At 35.5% G+C, this 18,448-nt stretch overlaps 1 protein-coding gene across 1 annotated transcript in view; it reads left to right on the forward strand.

The window, feature by feature from the left end:
• LOC143229422 (uncharacterized) overlaps positions 1-13,152 on the forward strand; it is a 30,137-nt gene extending 16,985 nt beyond the window's left edge. Inside the window, exon 3 of the mRNA XM_076461744.1 lies at positions 12,970-13,152. The gene's annotated coding sequence lies outside the window, so the exon portion shown is untranslated. The remainder of the gene's footprint in view (positions 1-12,969) is intronic.
• The last annotated feature ends 5,296 nt before the right edge of the window (positions 13,153-18,448 follow it).

The following is an 18,448-nucleotide window of genomic DNA, read 5'->3' on the forward strand; positions in this document are numbered from 1 at the left end:
ATGTATAATACATTTAGGATATGTATTTTATATTTGTTTTGTTTTAACTGGACAACAAAGGTGTATTTAATTGTTCAAAATATTGTGTTACTATTATATAAATCATCATCTCCAAACCAATGAATTTGTCTTTCAAACCACTGGTAACATTTAGATTGTTTATTCATTAAAATGTTCGCTCAAAGATACTGAGGGTTAAAGTCTCATACTTGTCTTCTTTACTATTTGTTTATTTGTTCTTGAATTTATTGGGCTATGCCGAACTTAGCAAAAGTTTAGTTTGTTTTGAATTTTGCTCAAAGCTACACGAGGGTTATCTGCGCTAGCCGTCCTTAATTTAGTAGTGTAAGACTATAGAAAAGGCAGCTAGTCATCACTACTCACTGCCAACTCTTGGGCTACTCCTTTACCAAGGAATAGTGTGATTGACCGTCACATTATAACGCTCTCACGGCTGAAAGGGTGAGCATGTTTGGTGTGACGGGAATTCGAGCCCGCGACCATTATATTGCGAGTCGAGCGACCTAACCACCTGTCCATGCAGAGCCTTGAACATACAGAAAATAACGTAAACCGTCAACTCTTGGGCTACTTTTGTCTGGCCGCATAGTGGGATTTGACTGTCACTCCTATAGCACACCACATTCCAAAGCTGCAGAGCCCGCTTTTGCGACGACTGGTCACGAGTAGTGAATCACTGGTTAGACACACTAACCATTTGACCACGCCCAACCCGTAATATGTAGAAGAAGGGGAAATTCTTAATAGCCGCGACAATTGAAATTCTTTTAGGAAGGATTAGAGAAACTCAATCTACGAGACCTTTCTTTATTTTCCTTTTTTATTAGATATATTTTGTGTGTGCCAATTCTATCAATCGTGGGGTGAACGTGTCGTCGATTTGATTTTACTATTCGTCAAGATATGTACAAGCTTTCCGTTAAGTTGTAATTTTTTTCAGGCAGAATTAGAGTAAATTGATCTATGAGACACAGGGTGTGGTCGAATACATCATTCAAAAGGGTTTGACCTCCTGAATCCAAAACTGTAATTAGATCTGAAATAGGCCAAGATATTACGAAGATATGAACTGAAAGTTTGTACTTGATAAAAAACAAACACACTCAGAACCATTCTTTGAACCGATATGCCGCGGCTAAAAATATATGCCACTCGAGATAGAACTGTACAATGATACTTATAAAGCATCGATTTTTAAGACCTGTTTATTGGGATTTTTTTTGTTAACAATTTTCTTTCCTTTTGTTTCACTGTGTTTGAAACATGTTTCGTTATATTATATTTGCGTTTGTCGCCCACTTAACGAGTCTGTTACTCAGTGCCAATAGCTGTAAATGCAATAAGATATAAGCAACACACACACTTAGCGCTTGGAAGAAGGCGTCAGCGTTTTCACCACATCTCTACAACTGACAAACCACGTATCTGAGAAAGAGAAAAAAAAACACCAATAAAATTGACTTAGGACTAACGAAAATCACAATCAATTTCTTGGACTCATCAGGCTTGCCTATGTCTTGTCGCTCTAGATTTATGGATGTCTTGATACAATACTGATAACAATGATCATAATGTCATTGGCGCGTACAGAATTAATTTATTTTCCTTTGCCATCTTATCTATCACTATTTTTTGTCGTCTGTCGCTTACCTACATACAAATACTACACTCCTCTAGCCTGTTTCTTCTCCATCAACAGGCTTACTTCTCTTCTTCATTCGATTATCCACGCATGCGTGTGTGGTGTGTGTAATGTTCACGGCTCACCTTTTTTTTTTAAATGAAACACCCGAAAATTGCGTCAAAATGTGCTAAACCTGCTTGCTAACGAGGATATTTTGAAGGTGCGTGACCATGTGCTAAAACTACTTCCTAACAAAATTATTTTAAAGGTACTTGACAATGTACTAAAATGTTGACTAACAAGGATCTTCTAAATGTATGTAAGAATGTATTGAAATATCTTGGTAACAAGAGTATTCTAAGCGGCGCTACAATTCGTTAAATCTGCTTGCTAAAAAGCACTTTCGTTTTTTTCTGAGTACACTACAATAACACTCCTTTCGAGCTAGTTGTAGGCAATAACGTGTTAAAGTTTCCCTAGGCACTCCTTATCACAATTACTTTTACTCTCCATTTTGATGAGGGATTTTCAGATCAACAATACATAACTCAATAGTTTTGTTTGGTTTCAATTTCGCGCAAAACTACACGAGAGCTATCTGCGATAGCCGTCTCTAATTTAGCAGTGTAAGACTAGCTGGTCATCACTATCCACCGCCAACTATTGGTCTACTACTCTTCTACCAACGAATAGTGGAATTGACCGTCACTTTATAACATCTCCACGGTTGAAAGGGCAAGCATGTTTGTGTGTGACGGGGATTCGAACCCGCGATCCTGAGATTATGAGTCGAATGCCTTAACCATCTGGCCATGCCGGGCTCAACTCAGTAGTTATAAAGAAAGCAAAAACTTAAAGAAACTGTTTTGAAACGTCTATTGATTTTCAACGTTGATTTTTAAGAGAATTCACTATCTGAATTAGAAGAGACGAAAAAAGTCCAGGTTCGCTTGTTTGTTTGTAATTAAACACAAAACTTCGAAATGTATTATCTGTGCTGCACATACCACAGGCATCAAAACCCAATTTCTAAAACTGTCTGAGTACTGAATAACTAAATAGACTGTTTCCATATCTGAATCAGTTGGTCACCACGAAGATTTATGATGTTATAGCGAATAATACAAAGTCTATAGTGCAAATATTTTTGTTTGTTTGTTTAGGAATTTCGCACAAAGCTACTCGAGGGCTATCTGTGCTAGCCGTCCCTAATTTAGCAGTGTAAGACTAGAGGGAAGGCAGCTAGTCATCACCACCCACCGCCAACTCTTGGGCTACTCTTTACCAACGAATAGTGGGATTGACCGTCACATTACACACCCCCACGGCTGGGAGGGCGAGCATGTTCAGCGCGACGCGGGCGCGAACCCGCGACCCTCGGATTACAAGTCGCACGCCTTACGCGCTAGGCCATGCCGGGCCGGTGCAAATATCAAACAGGAATTCTAAAAACAGTATGTTTCTTCCTCCATATTCAACCTTGTTAAAGCTCCAAAACGTATTCAAGCTGATCTTACGAATAAGTCGAAGAGCGATTTTACTTAAATTCGCTTGAAACATTATCAGAGCAGGAAGACACTCTAATTAGTAAGAATATTAATATTTTCATCTTTTCAGGTCTGTATTAAAAAGGAAGAAAGCTCGTTCAAAATACTATTCTAACTTCATAGAAATAATTCCTGTTCAAACTTCTCTCTGAGAGAAAGATTTCACATATTAAAACAAAATAATTATTAAGCTTTGTACGACAATGTTTTCGATTGTTTTTCTGTCAGTTTTTAAATTCAGTAAGGCCTAGCATGGTCAAGTTGTTAATGAGTCCGACTTGTAACCTGAGAGTCGCGGGTTTGAATCCCCATCACACCAAACATGCTCGCCCTTTTAGCGTTGGGGGCGTTATAATGGGACGATCAATCCCACTATTCGTTGGTAAATGAGTAGCCCAGAATTTGGCGGTGGGTGGTGATGACTAGCTTCCTTCCCTCTAGTTTTATACTGCTAAATTAGGGATATGGCTAGCACAGATAGCCCTCGTGCAGCTATGCGTGAAATTTTAAAAAAACCAACTAAATACCTGAAATTACTGTGTGTAAATAATCTTACAAAATGACCGAATCGTAACCGTACAGTGAGAAATGACAATTTCCCTGTGGCTATATAAATAATTTATAAGTAGAATTGAATAATACATAAAACATCATTTCGATTTCTGATTGAGTAAACATTTGCTACTAATTTCCTTTTGACCCTACACTGCTTTTCGTGCGTGCAGGTACTCTTGACACTTTGTGTAATTAGACCTGACAAAATGGTGGTAATAATTAGTACTCGTCTTACCGTCCACTTTTGCCTACGCTGATGAAGTTCATTAATACATGCATACTACCCTCCCTCCTTTCCTACACCCAATTTTTTTTCCTTCTTTTCTTTTCTTATCTTTTCCTTGAGCCTGCAGACCTAAGTAATTACACGACGAACGCGAATCTCCGAAGTATGGCCTTGGAGCCTGCCTCTGCTCTTGGGCCTGCTTCTTCGTGGGATGTGTTGTGTAGAATTGTAAATAATGAATCGAAACGTAAAGAAATCTGGAGAAAAATGGAACACAGAAAAGGTTGTTAATCACAGTCTTATCAGACATCGGTTTAACAATAAATTGAATACACAAAGACTTCGTTTAACTTCTGATTATTAGTTGGTTCTTAAACAAAACTAACTGTTCGTTCTCCTCGACAAAATAGAAATAACGTCTGCTAGCATCGTTTATGTTCTACTCTAAGACGTAGTTTCACAAGACCTCTTAGTCACTTTGATGTTAAAATGAGAAACTACATAATCTATGTTGGCAATTTTCACGACTTACTCCAGAAGGTAATTGCTTAGCATTTACTTCAACAGGACTCGACATCTGGAGTGCAAACAGTCTTTGCATTAGGCTCCGACAAGACCTAACTGTCGATTGCAACAATCCTTACACTGTATTCTGTCAGTACATTACATTTTGAATGAAAACAATCTTTACTCTCTACTCTGTTAATATGCTACATCTTGTATGAAAACAGTCTTTACTCTCTACTCTGTCAGTACACTACGTCTTGTATGAAAACAATCTTTACTCTCTACTCTGTCAGTACACCACATCTTGTAATGAAACAATTTTTACTCTCTTCTCTGTCAGTACACCACATCTTGTAATGAAACAATTTTTACTCTCTTCTCTGTCAGTACACCACATCTTGTATGACAACAATCCTTACTCCCTTGTCAGTCAACATCTATCTTCTTGTATGAAAATAATCCTGACTCTCTTCTCTGTCAGTACACTACGTCTAGTATGAAAACAATCTTTACTCTCTACTCTATCAGTACACTACGTCTAGTATGAAAACAATCTTTACTCTCTACTCTGTCAGTACACTACGTCTAGTATGAAAACAATCTTTACTCTCTACTCTAACAGTACACTACGTCTAGTATGAAAATAATCCATACTCTCTTCTCTGTCAGTACACTACGTCTAGTATGAAAACAATCTTTACTCTCTACTCTGTCAGTACACTACGTCTAGTATGAAAAAAATCTTTACTCTCTACTCTATCAGTACACTACGTCTAGTATGAAAACAATCCTTACTCTCTTCTCTGTCAATACACTACACCTTGTATGAAAATAATCCTTACTTTCTTCTCTGTCAAAGCACTACATTTTGTATGAAAACAATTCTTACACACTACCTGGATATGTATGACACTACACGTTTAAAACAATTCTTACATTCGACTCTCAAACGACACAACATGTGTATAAACAGTCCTTGCATTCGTCTATGACAGAACATTATAGACGCTACTTAATATCTGTACCTATATGTCCTACTCAGAAATAGTTCAACTTATTCTATAGACAATACTTACATATTATTCTGGAAAGTCACTGCATATCATCTACAGACAAAACATTTTCGTGTTGTGTAAACTATACACAACCCATTGGAGTCTACTTTTAAGAATACCGTATTATTCTGAATGAAAAACAAAATATTTAGACTTTAAAACTTTCCTTTTCCTTCAATATTGTTAAATACAAGGTTTCGGTAACATAAACGTGAGTCACACATTATCTCACAATGGCTACCTTTTACCATTGTAACTTCTTCGAAGCCCGGCATGGCCAAGCGCGTTAAGGCGTTCGACTCGTGATCTGAGGATCACGGGTTCGAGTCCCTTTCGCACCAAATATGTTCGCCCTTTCAGACGTGGGGGCGTTATAATATCACGGTCAATCCCACTATTCGTTGGTAAAAGAGTAGCCCAAGAGTTGACGGTGATGAGTGGTGATGACTAGCTGCCTTCCCTCTAGTCTTACACTGCTAAATTAGGGACGGCTAGCGCAGATAGTCCTCGAGTAGCTTTGCGCGAAATTCAAAACAAACAAACAAACAACAAACTTGTTCGAAAATCGAATGTTATATGATAAATATAAAATCAGTTTCGTATAGCTAATTATTAACTGCATTTCGTAAATAATAAGGCTTAATTATTGGTTGAAATTCAACTTAACACTCTAATAAAATAGAATTACTAACAGGAGACTTGGTTTGATATTTATTATCTATCTAATAGGTTATTCATCAATATTAGTATTGTATTCGAGAGTAGTGCTTACATTTTATATAGAAGTATTTGATAAATAACATTAAAAATTACATCCTTCGCTAACAGCAGGTAGTGATGAGGTACAGTTAAATTTACATGGAATAACAATAGGCCTAAATGCAATTCATGACACAGAAAAATTGAGAAACCCCGTTCTGAGAAGCAGTTAAAGATTTGCAATCAATTTTTCTCTTTTCTGGGTGCATAATTATATGTTTGGGAGCCACTCGTCGACATGCTTTATCTTCAAATCGCAGAAGTTTAGTACAAGAGTCTCGCCAACGATTGCGGTTATTATCGTCAGCTAGCCTGGTTTCGAACGATAAACCGACTGGTTACATAAACGCGCCAATCTTAAAGCTCTTTTGTTTGTTTCTTTTTGAATTTCGCGCAGAGCTACACGAGGTCTATCTGCGCTAATCGTTCCTAATATAACATTGTAATACTAGAAGGAAGGCAGCTAGTCATCACCACTCACCGCCAAATCTTGAGTTACTCTTTTATCAACGAATAGTGGGATTGACCACACATTATAACGCCCCCATTACTAAAAAGGCGAGCAAGTTTGGTGCGACGGGGATTCGAACCCGTGACTTTTGGATTATGAGTCAAGTGCCTTAACCGCCTGGCCATGCCAAACCCTCTTAAGAAACTAACAACTCTTCTTGCACACTTTTACACATTTTAATTAAAATCTCTATGATGTTGCAAAGCGTTTTTTCGCTACTAGAAGCTTAACCTTATATGTATGCCATTGTCTAAAGTTATTTATAAGGGGTAACTTGCCTGAATCCGGTTTATCTCAGTGACAAGTGGTGATTGAGCTTTGTAATTTTTGTAGTGAAAATTGCAGGATCTTTTAGGAGAATAAACGTTTTACCAGATTCTGGACAATCCAATATACGAGAAGGATTTCCAGTGATAGGAAGATAGACGAAATACATTATTTTTTTACTAGCGTTATGATCAGGGTTTCGATACCTGTGGTGGGCAGGGCAAGATAGCCTGTTATTTTACTTTGTGTTTAATTACAAACAACAACTTACGCAGTTGAAAACCAGTTTAGAGAGTATTCTTAATATGGCTGCTATGGGTATTAAAACTTTAATTAAAATAAAGTACATTACAGCATTTCGACCTTCTTGGGTCATCTTTAGGTTAATAACAAGTTTTCAACTGCCAGTTTGAGATATACTTTGGATTAACGTAACACCTGTCACTTCTGTTTCTGATTTATTCCAGGTTTTATTCGAAAGATGGCGGACGAATGACTTCATTGACGTCATCAATAGAATGTGACAATACTGTCGCATTTGACAGCAAATGTTCTGTCACTGTAAAGATAAAACCAGTAATAAAAAAACTCAAGAAAAAGATAGTGTATGACAGATACGTCAAACCAGTTATGTTTGGCCATTATTTTGTCTCATCATGACAACATTGAGAAATATATTTCCGTTTCCACTGAAAGACATTTAGTTAAACAGTTTCAAAAAACAATGTGTATCGAAATATTAAAATGTAATTTGTATACAAATGTCGTTTATATAGTAAAATTCAAAAGATTTAGGTTTAAATGCTTGAAAACAATATATTAAATATATATATATATAGACGTAATTTGAATATATCTGTTCCGTAATTACGATATTAGGCTTAGCTTATTTGCTATTTTTCGATTATGCTGACGTCATATGTAGTAACCTACACGTTGTAGTGATAACTTTGTCAAGCAATTGTTCAAATATGCTGTTCTGAAACTTAAAGAACCTTAAGGTGAGCCTTAAACAGAGGGATTGTTGAAGTCCTGTCAAACAAGTTGTCTTAATTTCAGTCAAACAAACACACGCTGCAAAATAACCCGAGGGAAAGTGCAACGATCAAACAATATTAGAAATAACATAAAACATTTTTTAATATCAAATCAGAAGTGAAGTAGTAAGAGCTAAACCGAAATGAATGTGTTAAAATGGAAGATTATCATGCTAAGAAAGAAAGTCCTGAAAGATGTTACAACAAGGAGAAAAAAATCAATCCGACTCTATAATACCAAACCTAAAACACTTCAGCGAACGCTGACAGTCCTGTGGTTGATTATAAACAATAACGTGTGTGTGTATGTTCTTATAATAAAGCCATAACAGGCTATCTACTGAGCCCACCGAATTGAATCGAACCATGATTATAGCTTTGTAAATCCGTAGACTTACCGCTTTACTAGCGGGAGGCCTGTAAACACTAATAGAAGTTATGTTTGATTAAAAATATTCTTCTCAAGATTAATCAACAGAACCTGATATCCTTCAAACATAAATTCTAGAAACCATAGAAAACAAAGGAGATTCAAAATAGAAAACTTTTACTGAAACCATGACATCACCGCTGCAATTATAAAGACAGGGGCGAAATTATGGAAATGTTATTTCATAAAATGTCATACAAATATCATAAAATGTCATACAAATATGATAAAGCTTGGATAATTACAATAAAACCAAAACGATAGATCAAGTTAGAAAATTGAACAACCACGCCCACTTTTTTTTCGGAAGTTAAGTTATTACGAACTAAAATCACTAGGGTTTGGAAGGATTTAGGTTTTGTATTCCAGTATGAGGACTTTATTCGATTGTTCTCTTGAATTGCGTTGTAAGAAATGAATTCACTTTCTCAAGACACAGCATTAATTGGCGTACTATATTATTATAATTGATTTGTGTGTGAGAGAGAAAGTTAGCAGGTGTCTAACCCTAAAATTAAGGCTTTTCTAAATAAATAATTACTCGTTTATAGGTCTTTATTTTATTTTGTCTGTGTTTAATATTTTTTATAGTATAAATGATATAATACGTAAACAACTTTATACTTTCGTATTTTATTTCATGTCAAATAAAAATAAATCAATTTTAAACATTTCATTAACAAATAGTAAAGCCTATAGAAAATCAAAACCTCAGATTAATAAAAAATACGTTTTATAGTTTTAATTTTTTTTTCACAAATCCGCATAAGTAAAGGTAACAGGCGAAATATGTAAGTGACATTTAAGGGTCCGAAACCAACACTTGGGAAATCTTCATTTATCAATAACTATTGTTAAGAATGTCATTCAAACCACTAGCGATTTTTATCTTACATTATTCTTCTCGATTTAGTACCCTGCTGGTACAGCGATCAGTCTAAGGATCTACAACACGAAAATTAGGAGTTCGATTCCCCTCGATAGACCCACCAGGTAGCCCGATGCGGCTTGGTTATAAGAATCCGCATACATACACCCTCTCTGTTTAAAGAGACTTCGTAAGCAAGGTGGATTTGGCCCATGGAAAAATAGTTAGTTTGATTTGATTCTTGGATATACAACTGGATTTAGGCCGTGAAAAGACAAGTGGGTTTGGTTCGTGAGTGCGTGCGAATGTGTAAACTTGTCAGGAGACGAACAGCAGCAGGTAAAGCGACTAAACAAATAACGCTTCCTTTCACGAAACTGTTTGGATGTATGATGTTTTTCGTAATCATCGAAAAAACACTGTAAAAAATAATCTTACGCTGGCACATTTGTTTTATAAACTCGAACGATCCAATTCCATGCATAAAGATTTAGAAAATGTTTTCCACAATCCAAAGAAATTGTGCCTTTACGTCATAAAAAAAGCCCCGTCACATCAAACATGGGTCGTTATAGTGTAACGCTCAGTCCCACTATTCGTTGGTCAAAGAGTAGTCCAAGAGTTGGCGGTGAATGTTGGTAACTAGCTGCCTTCCCTCTAGTCTTACACTGCTAAATAGGGCCGGCTAGTCCAAATAGTTCTCGTGTAGTTTTGCGCGAAATTAAAAACAAACAAACAAACAGATAATTAAAAAACATGGATTCTAATAGCAATTAATTTATATATATGTATAGTACAACTCTTGAAATTCGGTAACCTAGAACATAAGATGGCATATTCCTCGGAAGAAAAAAAACTTGGGTCGTAATAATCCTACATATTTATAAATGAGCATTTTTGTACTACCTTCTCACATAATAAGGCCACGAAGTGTGCAAAAAATAAATCTTATGTTGTGTTTGGGACAAGATCAATCCACAAATATTGCTTAAAAGAAAGAAAAGAGAATTCTCAATAGCCGCGGTATTTAAAATTCTTTCAAGCGGGATCCAACTAAATTAATCTATGATATTTATTTTCCTTTTTGTCAGCTACATTTCTTTTGCGCGAGCAATATCATGGCATGGCCTAGCGCGTTAAGGCGTGCGCTTCGTAATCTGAGGGTCACGGGTTCGCGCCCGAGTCGCGCCAAACATGCTCGCCCTCCCAGCCGTGGGGGCGTTATAATGTTTCGGTCAATCCCACTTTTCGTTGGTAAAAGAGTAGCCCAAGAGTTGGCGGTGGGTGGTGATGACTAGCTGCCTTCCCTCTTGTCTTACACTGCTAAATTAGGGACGGCTAGCACAGATAGCCCTCGAGTAGCTTTGTGCGAAATTCCAAAGCAAAAAAGCCAGCAATATCAAGCGCTGGGCGCGCATGTATCCCATTCAGTTTCATTACTCATCAGGAGCTCTATCAGTCTACCCTCAAATTCAGATTATTTTAGACAGGATTAGAATAAATTAATCTATGTGACCTTGGGCGTGTTTAACTCATCAATCGAAAGGGTTTAACCTCCTGTGCCCAAAACTATAATTATATCTCAAATTGCTCATGAGATGACGGAGCTATGGGCTAAAAGTTTTGAACTTGAAAAAAAACTCAGAGCCTTTATGCCGCGGCTAAAAAAAAATAGCCACACTTGAGGTAAAAATCAAGACCCGCTTTATTACATTTCTTGTTAAAAGCAAGATAACTATTTATTATCAACTTTTTAAAACTGATTTTTTAAAGACTTGAATGCGTTATTTTATTAGTCGAGAACCCTCACATTTTTCAGTGTTTCTTGGTAAATTAAATCAACTTTCATGTTACTTTCATTTTGATGTGATTTTCATTTCCTTCATGTTCGATTTTTCTGTAATTCAAACAACTGAAATTAGTGTAGATAAATCTCTATAGAATAAATGAAAGCTGCACAGAAATCATCCATGAACATAGAATGTAATATTTACCATGACGACACTAAGTATTTGTAAAGTTTTGGTTTTACTCGGTATTGACGAAAGATATTCCTCAAGCTGCGCTTAAAACAAAACCTATTTATTTATTTAAAAAAAAATCTTTGAATATACAGGAATCGTGTTTTATTGAAGCTCCAAATAAAGCGGTGTTTTATTCAAGATTAGAAACTCTTACGTTTATTTTCAATGTCATCTGAAATCATAATTTACGCGGACTGGCAGTTTTGTGAAACGTGATTTTTTTTAGCCAGATAATATGACAAGTACCATTCAAATAATGCGACCTGAGACAAACAGGGTTCCTTGTAACAAGCAAGACTTGTTTAACAACATACAACGGTACGCTATAACTGTATAAAAGTGTAGTTTCCTTCAGTATTGGTATTAAGTATAAAGTAACTTAATTGCTATGTTTATCGTAATTTTAAACAAAATTTTACACAAATACGATAACACTGAAACAGAAAACCGGTAACAGACTACAATGCAATGTAACTGTATGCTGAAGAGTTACCAGTCATTTCATGCGTTACTGATCCTAACGTTTGAAGTCTTTAAAACAGAAAAATTAGGACAAGATTATAAGCTAGATCGGACAACATGGAATGTTTGGCTTTCACATCTTTTTTTCCTATAACTTCGTAACTCGATGTTAAAGATTGAAGACACACATATAGTGTAAAAACTACTCTAGTAAAACTAAACCTTTTATATTGACCGATCTTAGAATTATAAGCACTGAACTATACCTGTGTACCTAGAGATTCGTGTTTTCCATCCTGTTAGAGCACAATCAAGCTCCAAACCGTGGAGTGGCGAATTTGATATATGAATGACGACCATATCAAATAAGAATTGGCAAATAATGCTGTTGACAAGTTGCCTTCTTCTAGCCTGTTAATTTGAAAATAACGATTAGTATATGCATTGCGTTTCATTAGCAAAAATTCTGATATGAACAACTGCTTTTATTGCTTCATTATTGCATTTGCTGAAGCTATTTACATTTTATTAGAAATTACTTCTGCACATGCAAATAAAGACTTTGTTGGCTTTTAAGTTCTTTTTTATTTTATATTAAATGCTACATTAAGAGCCAGAAAAGCTACGATTTTGGCTAGATGCATAATCAGACGTTGACACGAAGGTTATTAGGAGCCTTTCAACCCTTTAATCATTTAGCATGTTCTATAAAATTATATTCCATCTTACCAGTCTTCCATTATGCTCTTTTATTAATTTTTGTATAAATAGAAAATTACTTTCATCGTATTTTTTTTGTTGCTGTTGTTGTTGGCGGTGGTGGTGTTTGTTGTTGTTTTTTTCATATTGTGACTATTTATATTAAAGTCAATGTTCACCGCCTTAAGTTAAATGACATCATAGTAGGCGGGAGGAAAGGCGTGACCACTAGGGCGTATTGTCTTACAAGTCCAATGTCTCAGTTTTAACTCTTAGTATGAAAGTACTGATAAACAGGAACGTGTACTAAATGTCGATGGTTTTTTATTTATTTGTTGTAACTTTTTAATTTAGAGAAAAAAAAACTTTTATACTAGTTTCAGCCCATAGTAGTTAAATAACAGCCTGAAGGAAGAAACAGCTCGCGCACCTCACAAGATTTCCTGCGTCCAGAGTGGTGATGGGGAGGCATACAAAAGAAATAAATGGAGATCTTCAGATTTGTAGGAACACATCTTCCATGAATGATTGTCATTGTCAACCTTGTAGACATTCAGAAGAGGGAGAAGAAAGGAAAACTAGCCTAATATTCAAAATATCATTCATGAACTTTATGATATTTTTGAAACTTTCCTTTAATTATCTATAATGTGAGCGGAAGATGAAGATAGTCGAAAAAGAAAATGGGGACCTTAGTTGTCTCTAAAGATGCTGTATGTTTATAAGAAAGGGCGTTACAGAAAATAAAAATAAACATATTATGTAAAGTCTTATTTAATGTATTAAAACATACAAAGTTCAAAAAGTTTCAATTTTATTATACTAACACGCAGTGCACGTTTAAAAAACGTCTACTTGACAAATAAAGGATCTGTTCTGGTCGCAGCTCTCCACCAATGAGCTTGAGTGTTTATTTGTTTGTGAGGAACGTTAATTGAGCTCGTGACTGAATAAACTACTGAATTATTTAAATGCTTGTTTGTTTTGAATTTTGCGCAAAGCTACACGAGGGCTATCTGCACATCCGTCCCTAATTTAGTAGTGTAAGACCAGAGGGAAGGCAACTAGTCATCACCGCCCACCGCTAACTCTTGGGATACTCTTTCATTAAAGAAACGTAAGATTGACTGCCATACTATAACGACCCCACGGTTGAAAGGGCAAAGATGTTTGATGTGACGGGGATTCGAACACTCGACCCTCAGATTACGATTCAAGTGCCCTAACCACCTGGCCATGCTGATCCTCCTGCGGGGTTTTAACGTTAAATTGTTTGTTTGTTTTAAAAGCATAACTACAGAACGGTCTATGTGGGTATTGGTTCAACTGTTCATTTTTCATTTCTATCTCTTTTTGACACAACTAAACAGAATAAATGTCATTATAGAAACTCGTTCTTTTCTTACCGATGTATTTATTGCAGTATTTGAAAGCGTTAAAGGTAACTAGTTTTGGGTATCTTGTAGTGACAGTTACACTAATCACGCAACTCCTTATATAAAACACATATGTAGCGTAGCCAGCCATATCTCTACCGAGCTGACAGCGGTGATCGTCCAGTTGTGACGTATTATTCTTGTATCGCAATCATGAAATATTATTATTGTATATCATCTAAAAGTAAAACGTATAATACATATCTTAACCGTTTTCAACGATCTTGTTAAAAAAATTACTAGATAAAATGTCACACAAGAAGAAAAGCATTAATTTAATCAAGTTTAGAAGTTGTCAGTGTTAAAAGTGTTGATATACTGTTCGTTCTTGGTTCTACTAGCAAGAATTCATATGTAATCTGACAAATGTATAAACATTCATACAGATTAATTCTAAAAACACCACAATTCACGTATGTTTATCTCCTGTCTTCAAGATCACTTTGGTGTAAGATAACAAGTTATAAATGGCAAAACTCAGCTAGCTCAGTGAATTTAGAACTAACAGGTTCCTATGGAAACATATTATTCTAGTGATTCTGTTGTTTGTGTTTATGGAATTTAGTGATATTAAACAAAGTACTGATGTTCCCCATGTTTCACAGATGCTGCCTTTAAATGGTTAATGTTTGGATAAATTCCATCCTTTAATTTGATTCTTTTGTTAGGCGGCCCGGCATGACCAGGTGGTTAACACTCCTACGAAAAGTGGGGCCTAATAGGCCCCAGAGAAACTTGAAAGGTTATTAATATTAAGCTAATAATTTTGTATTTAAATGAAATTGCCATTTAAATCCATTAATGAATGGATTAACGAGATTCCCACTGTCCCTATCTACTATCTAGCGAAACCACAGCCAGGGGAACGGGCTTGTAGAAATCAGGACTAGAAACGTCTTTTCGTAGGAGTGTTAAGGCGCTCGACTTGTAATCTGAGGGTTGCGGGTTCGACTCCCAAACATGCTTTCCCTTTCAGATGTTAATGAAAGAGTAGCCCAAGAGTTGACAGTAGATAGTGGTGACTGACTAACTGCCTTCCTTTTAGTCTTACACTGCTAAATTAGGGGCGGCTAGCGCAGATAGCCCTCGTGTAATTTTGTGCAAAATTCAAAACAATCAAATAACTTTTTTTGAGAAATATACATGATAAGAAGTAATTAAATTGTGCGGATATAGGAAACAAAAGACAAATTATGCGAATGTCATCGATTTCTTACGGGAACATAAACTGCGCCAATGTACAGTCACATGTTGACTACAGAGATACAGGTATTCATACTATGCTCAGTAGTAGTATGAATCTCTCAAGGTTCTCGGGACTAAAATGCCGTATCATAAGTATTTACAAGTCATATTTATGGCCAGCTGTGTTTCAATAGGAGTTGTATGCAAGTCTTTACGTAGAGCACGTAAAACTCGTACTGTTAAGAATAGAAATGATCGAGGTTAAATTCCACAACTCTCAAAGAAAAATCTGTGGATGTTTTCAGGGTATGTTTTTAAGGAAATAGATAAGAGTCGAGATAAGGTCATGCCAACAACCTTGCTATAAATTTAGGTAGGTGTTAATGTTACTTCGAAAGCAAAAGGATATTCGTAAGAATGAAGTAGTTTCAAGGGGTTTGTAACTGTTCAAAAACTGTCAAAGAAAAAGTGGTCAAACCAAATCGATGAAATGGTAATCGAACTACAAATGATGAAATGAACAAGGCTACAAATTATTTCAAGTCGAATATTTTAACAGTTGTAAAGAACACTTTATTCTACAATGGAGAAGAGAACGAACGGTACGATAGTTAATGTATAAGGAATAAGTACAAAATTAGGGTTACATATCAGCCAACAATTTTGGTGACTTATACAATATTTATGGCACCCTGACTGCTACCAAGTACAGGCAGATTTTGATCCATTATGTCACTCTCTCAGGAACACAGCTCATCCTATGTGATTCAAATTTCACTGAAATAACGATCCCAAAGATAACACAAAAGTATTGTTATCTTGACGGTAAGTTCTGAAGAGATACTTAAAATCATGGCTTAATCTACACGAAGTCTCGAGATGAACTTATGTGACAACTAAGAGGGTCAGAATGACACTATACAATTTGCTCGTAACACAGGACATTTGAAATATATTCCATAATCATTCGTTAATAAATTGTATCTAAAAATAGAAGCAAGGTGTAATTTATCTTTCAACCACGAGGTTCATGAAAAAATATCATCTTGATAATAGGGAAAATAAAAGCATGATGTGGCAAAGGTAAAGGTAAAAGCGAGCGGGAATTTAAATATTTACTTTGTTTTTATTTTTTCCAGAAAATTCACAGAACAGCATGTGACATCTAAACATTTCTATGTTATCCAGTAGTTTGGTTATAACTCCACTTGACATCTCAACATTTCTATATTATCTAGTAGTTTGGTTATAACTCCACTTGACATCTAAACATTTCTATATTATCTAGAAGTTTGATTATAACACCACTTGACATCTAAACATTTCTATGTTATCTAGTAGATTGGTTATAACACCACTTGACATCTAAACATTTCTATGTTATCTAGTAGATTGGTTATAACTCCACTTGACATCAAAACATTTCTATATTATCTAGAAGTTTGATTATAACACCACTTGACATCTAAACATTTCTATGTTATCTAGTAGATTGGTTATAACCCCACTTGACATCTAAACATTTCTATGTTATCCAGTAGTTTGGTTATAACTCCACTTGACATCTAAACATTTCTATATTATCTGGTAGATTGGTTATAACTCAACTTGACATTTAAACATTTCTATATTATCTGGTAGATTGGTTATAACTCCACTTGACATCTAAACATTTCTATATTATCTGGTAGATTGGTTATAACTCAACTTGACATTTAAACATTTCTATATTATCTGGTAGATTGGTTATAACTCAACTTGACATCTAAACATTTCTATATTATCTGGTAGATTGGTTATAACTCCACTTGACATCTGAACATTTCTATATTATCTGGTAGTTTGGTTATAACTCCACTTCCTTAATTAGTACTTCCACTTTTATTTCATTCTACCTTGAAATTTAACTTCGGTAGTATTATAAAATTGTATGATATGTAAATGCTGTATCTCCAAAGACAACTAGGCATAACAAAATTTAGACAAATTTGTGTAAAATGTTCTTGTTTTTTCTACTGTTACTAATTTGTTTCCATCTACGAATAAAAAAGTAGTGCGTTGTGTGTAGCTGGACAACGCTTATCTTTTCTTCATGGTTTGTTGCTTCATATTTTCATCAGCGGTAAATCAACTGATTTATAAGGCTACAATGAGGGGTTCGATTTCCCCTCGCTGGACTCAGCAGATAGCCCGATGTGTCTTTGCTGTGAGAAAACACACACACTCTATTTTCATCCGCATTTTTTTTAAATTGTTATTGAAAGAAACAAGTTCATCTCCACTCTTACAGCTTTTTACACAGTAGTAAACTATACTGACCTTCCTAGATTTCTGTAAAATCAAAGATACCCGTAACACGTACAATATACTTCTGCCAGAGCAAAAGGCAGCTTAGATAACAATATAATTTCTATGAAGTATTCTGTGCCGCCCTTGATGAGATAAGACAATGAGCAGGCTTCTTTAGTTGCCTATGCATACTACTGAAAACGTATAGTGGCATAATTTAGTATAAATCATAAGTTTTGTCTGTGTCAACACGTGCTCAGAAAACCTAACTGCACCAGTGTTCCTGTACCGTGTAATCACGGACGATCATTAATGATGGTAGATTAAGCTTGTGATAAGACTACCTACTCCATTAGTGGGCCACTAAAATGAAGAGGATTGAATGAGTGTACATGCATTCAGTTTGGTAAATCTAAAAGAAAATTAAGATCAAGTCTGTATTGTCTATACTAATATATATACGTATATATGGGTTTGATGTTTCGTTAATGACATTTTATTATAATCTCTAAGTGCCTCTTTAAGACTATATAGCGAATAAAGAATAATCATATATTTTTTTCTCTGGGGTGTGGTGTTGCGAAAAAAAAACATACACAATGAAAATTCAGAACAAAAACGTTAGGCCTGCCGACGGCATGTCACAAATGATGTACTATTTCCTTCCCTTGGGCAAAAATACATCATTAGATTAATGTTTGCAGTGAGCCAGATTCACCGACCTGTGCACACTATAAACGTTGAAGGTGTAATTTACAGCTGAGCTTAATAAGCACCTTAATGTCTCAAACGCACCCTGATAACTAGACAAAGTGCTTTACTTCGAAGCTGCTAACCAACTCTGTTTCTATGCTGTGTAATTTATTTGAAGTTTTTGTTTTAACTTCTAGTTCAAGGAGTTTTCTTTTTTATTTCAACGATGTTTCAATTATTTATAACAATACCT

This window comes from Tachypleus tridentatus, chromosome 1 (genome assembly GCF_004210375.1).
Source record: "Tachypleus tridentatus isolate NWPU-2018 chromosome 1, ASM421037v1, whole genome shotgun sequence".
Taxonomy (NCBI): domain Eukaryota; kingdom Metazoa; phylum Arthropoda; class Merostomata; order Xiphosura; family Limulidae; genus Tachypleus; species Tachypleus tridentatus.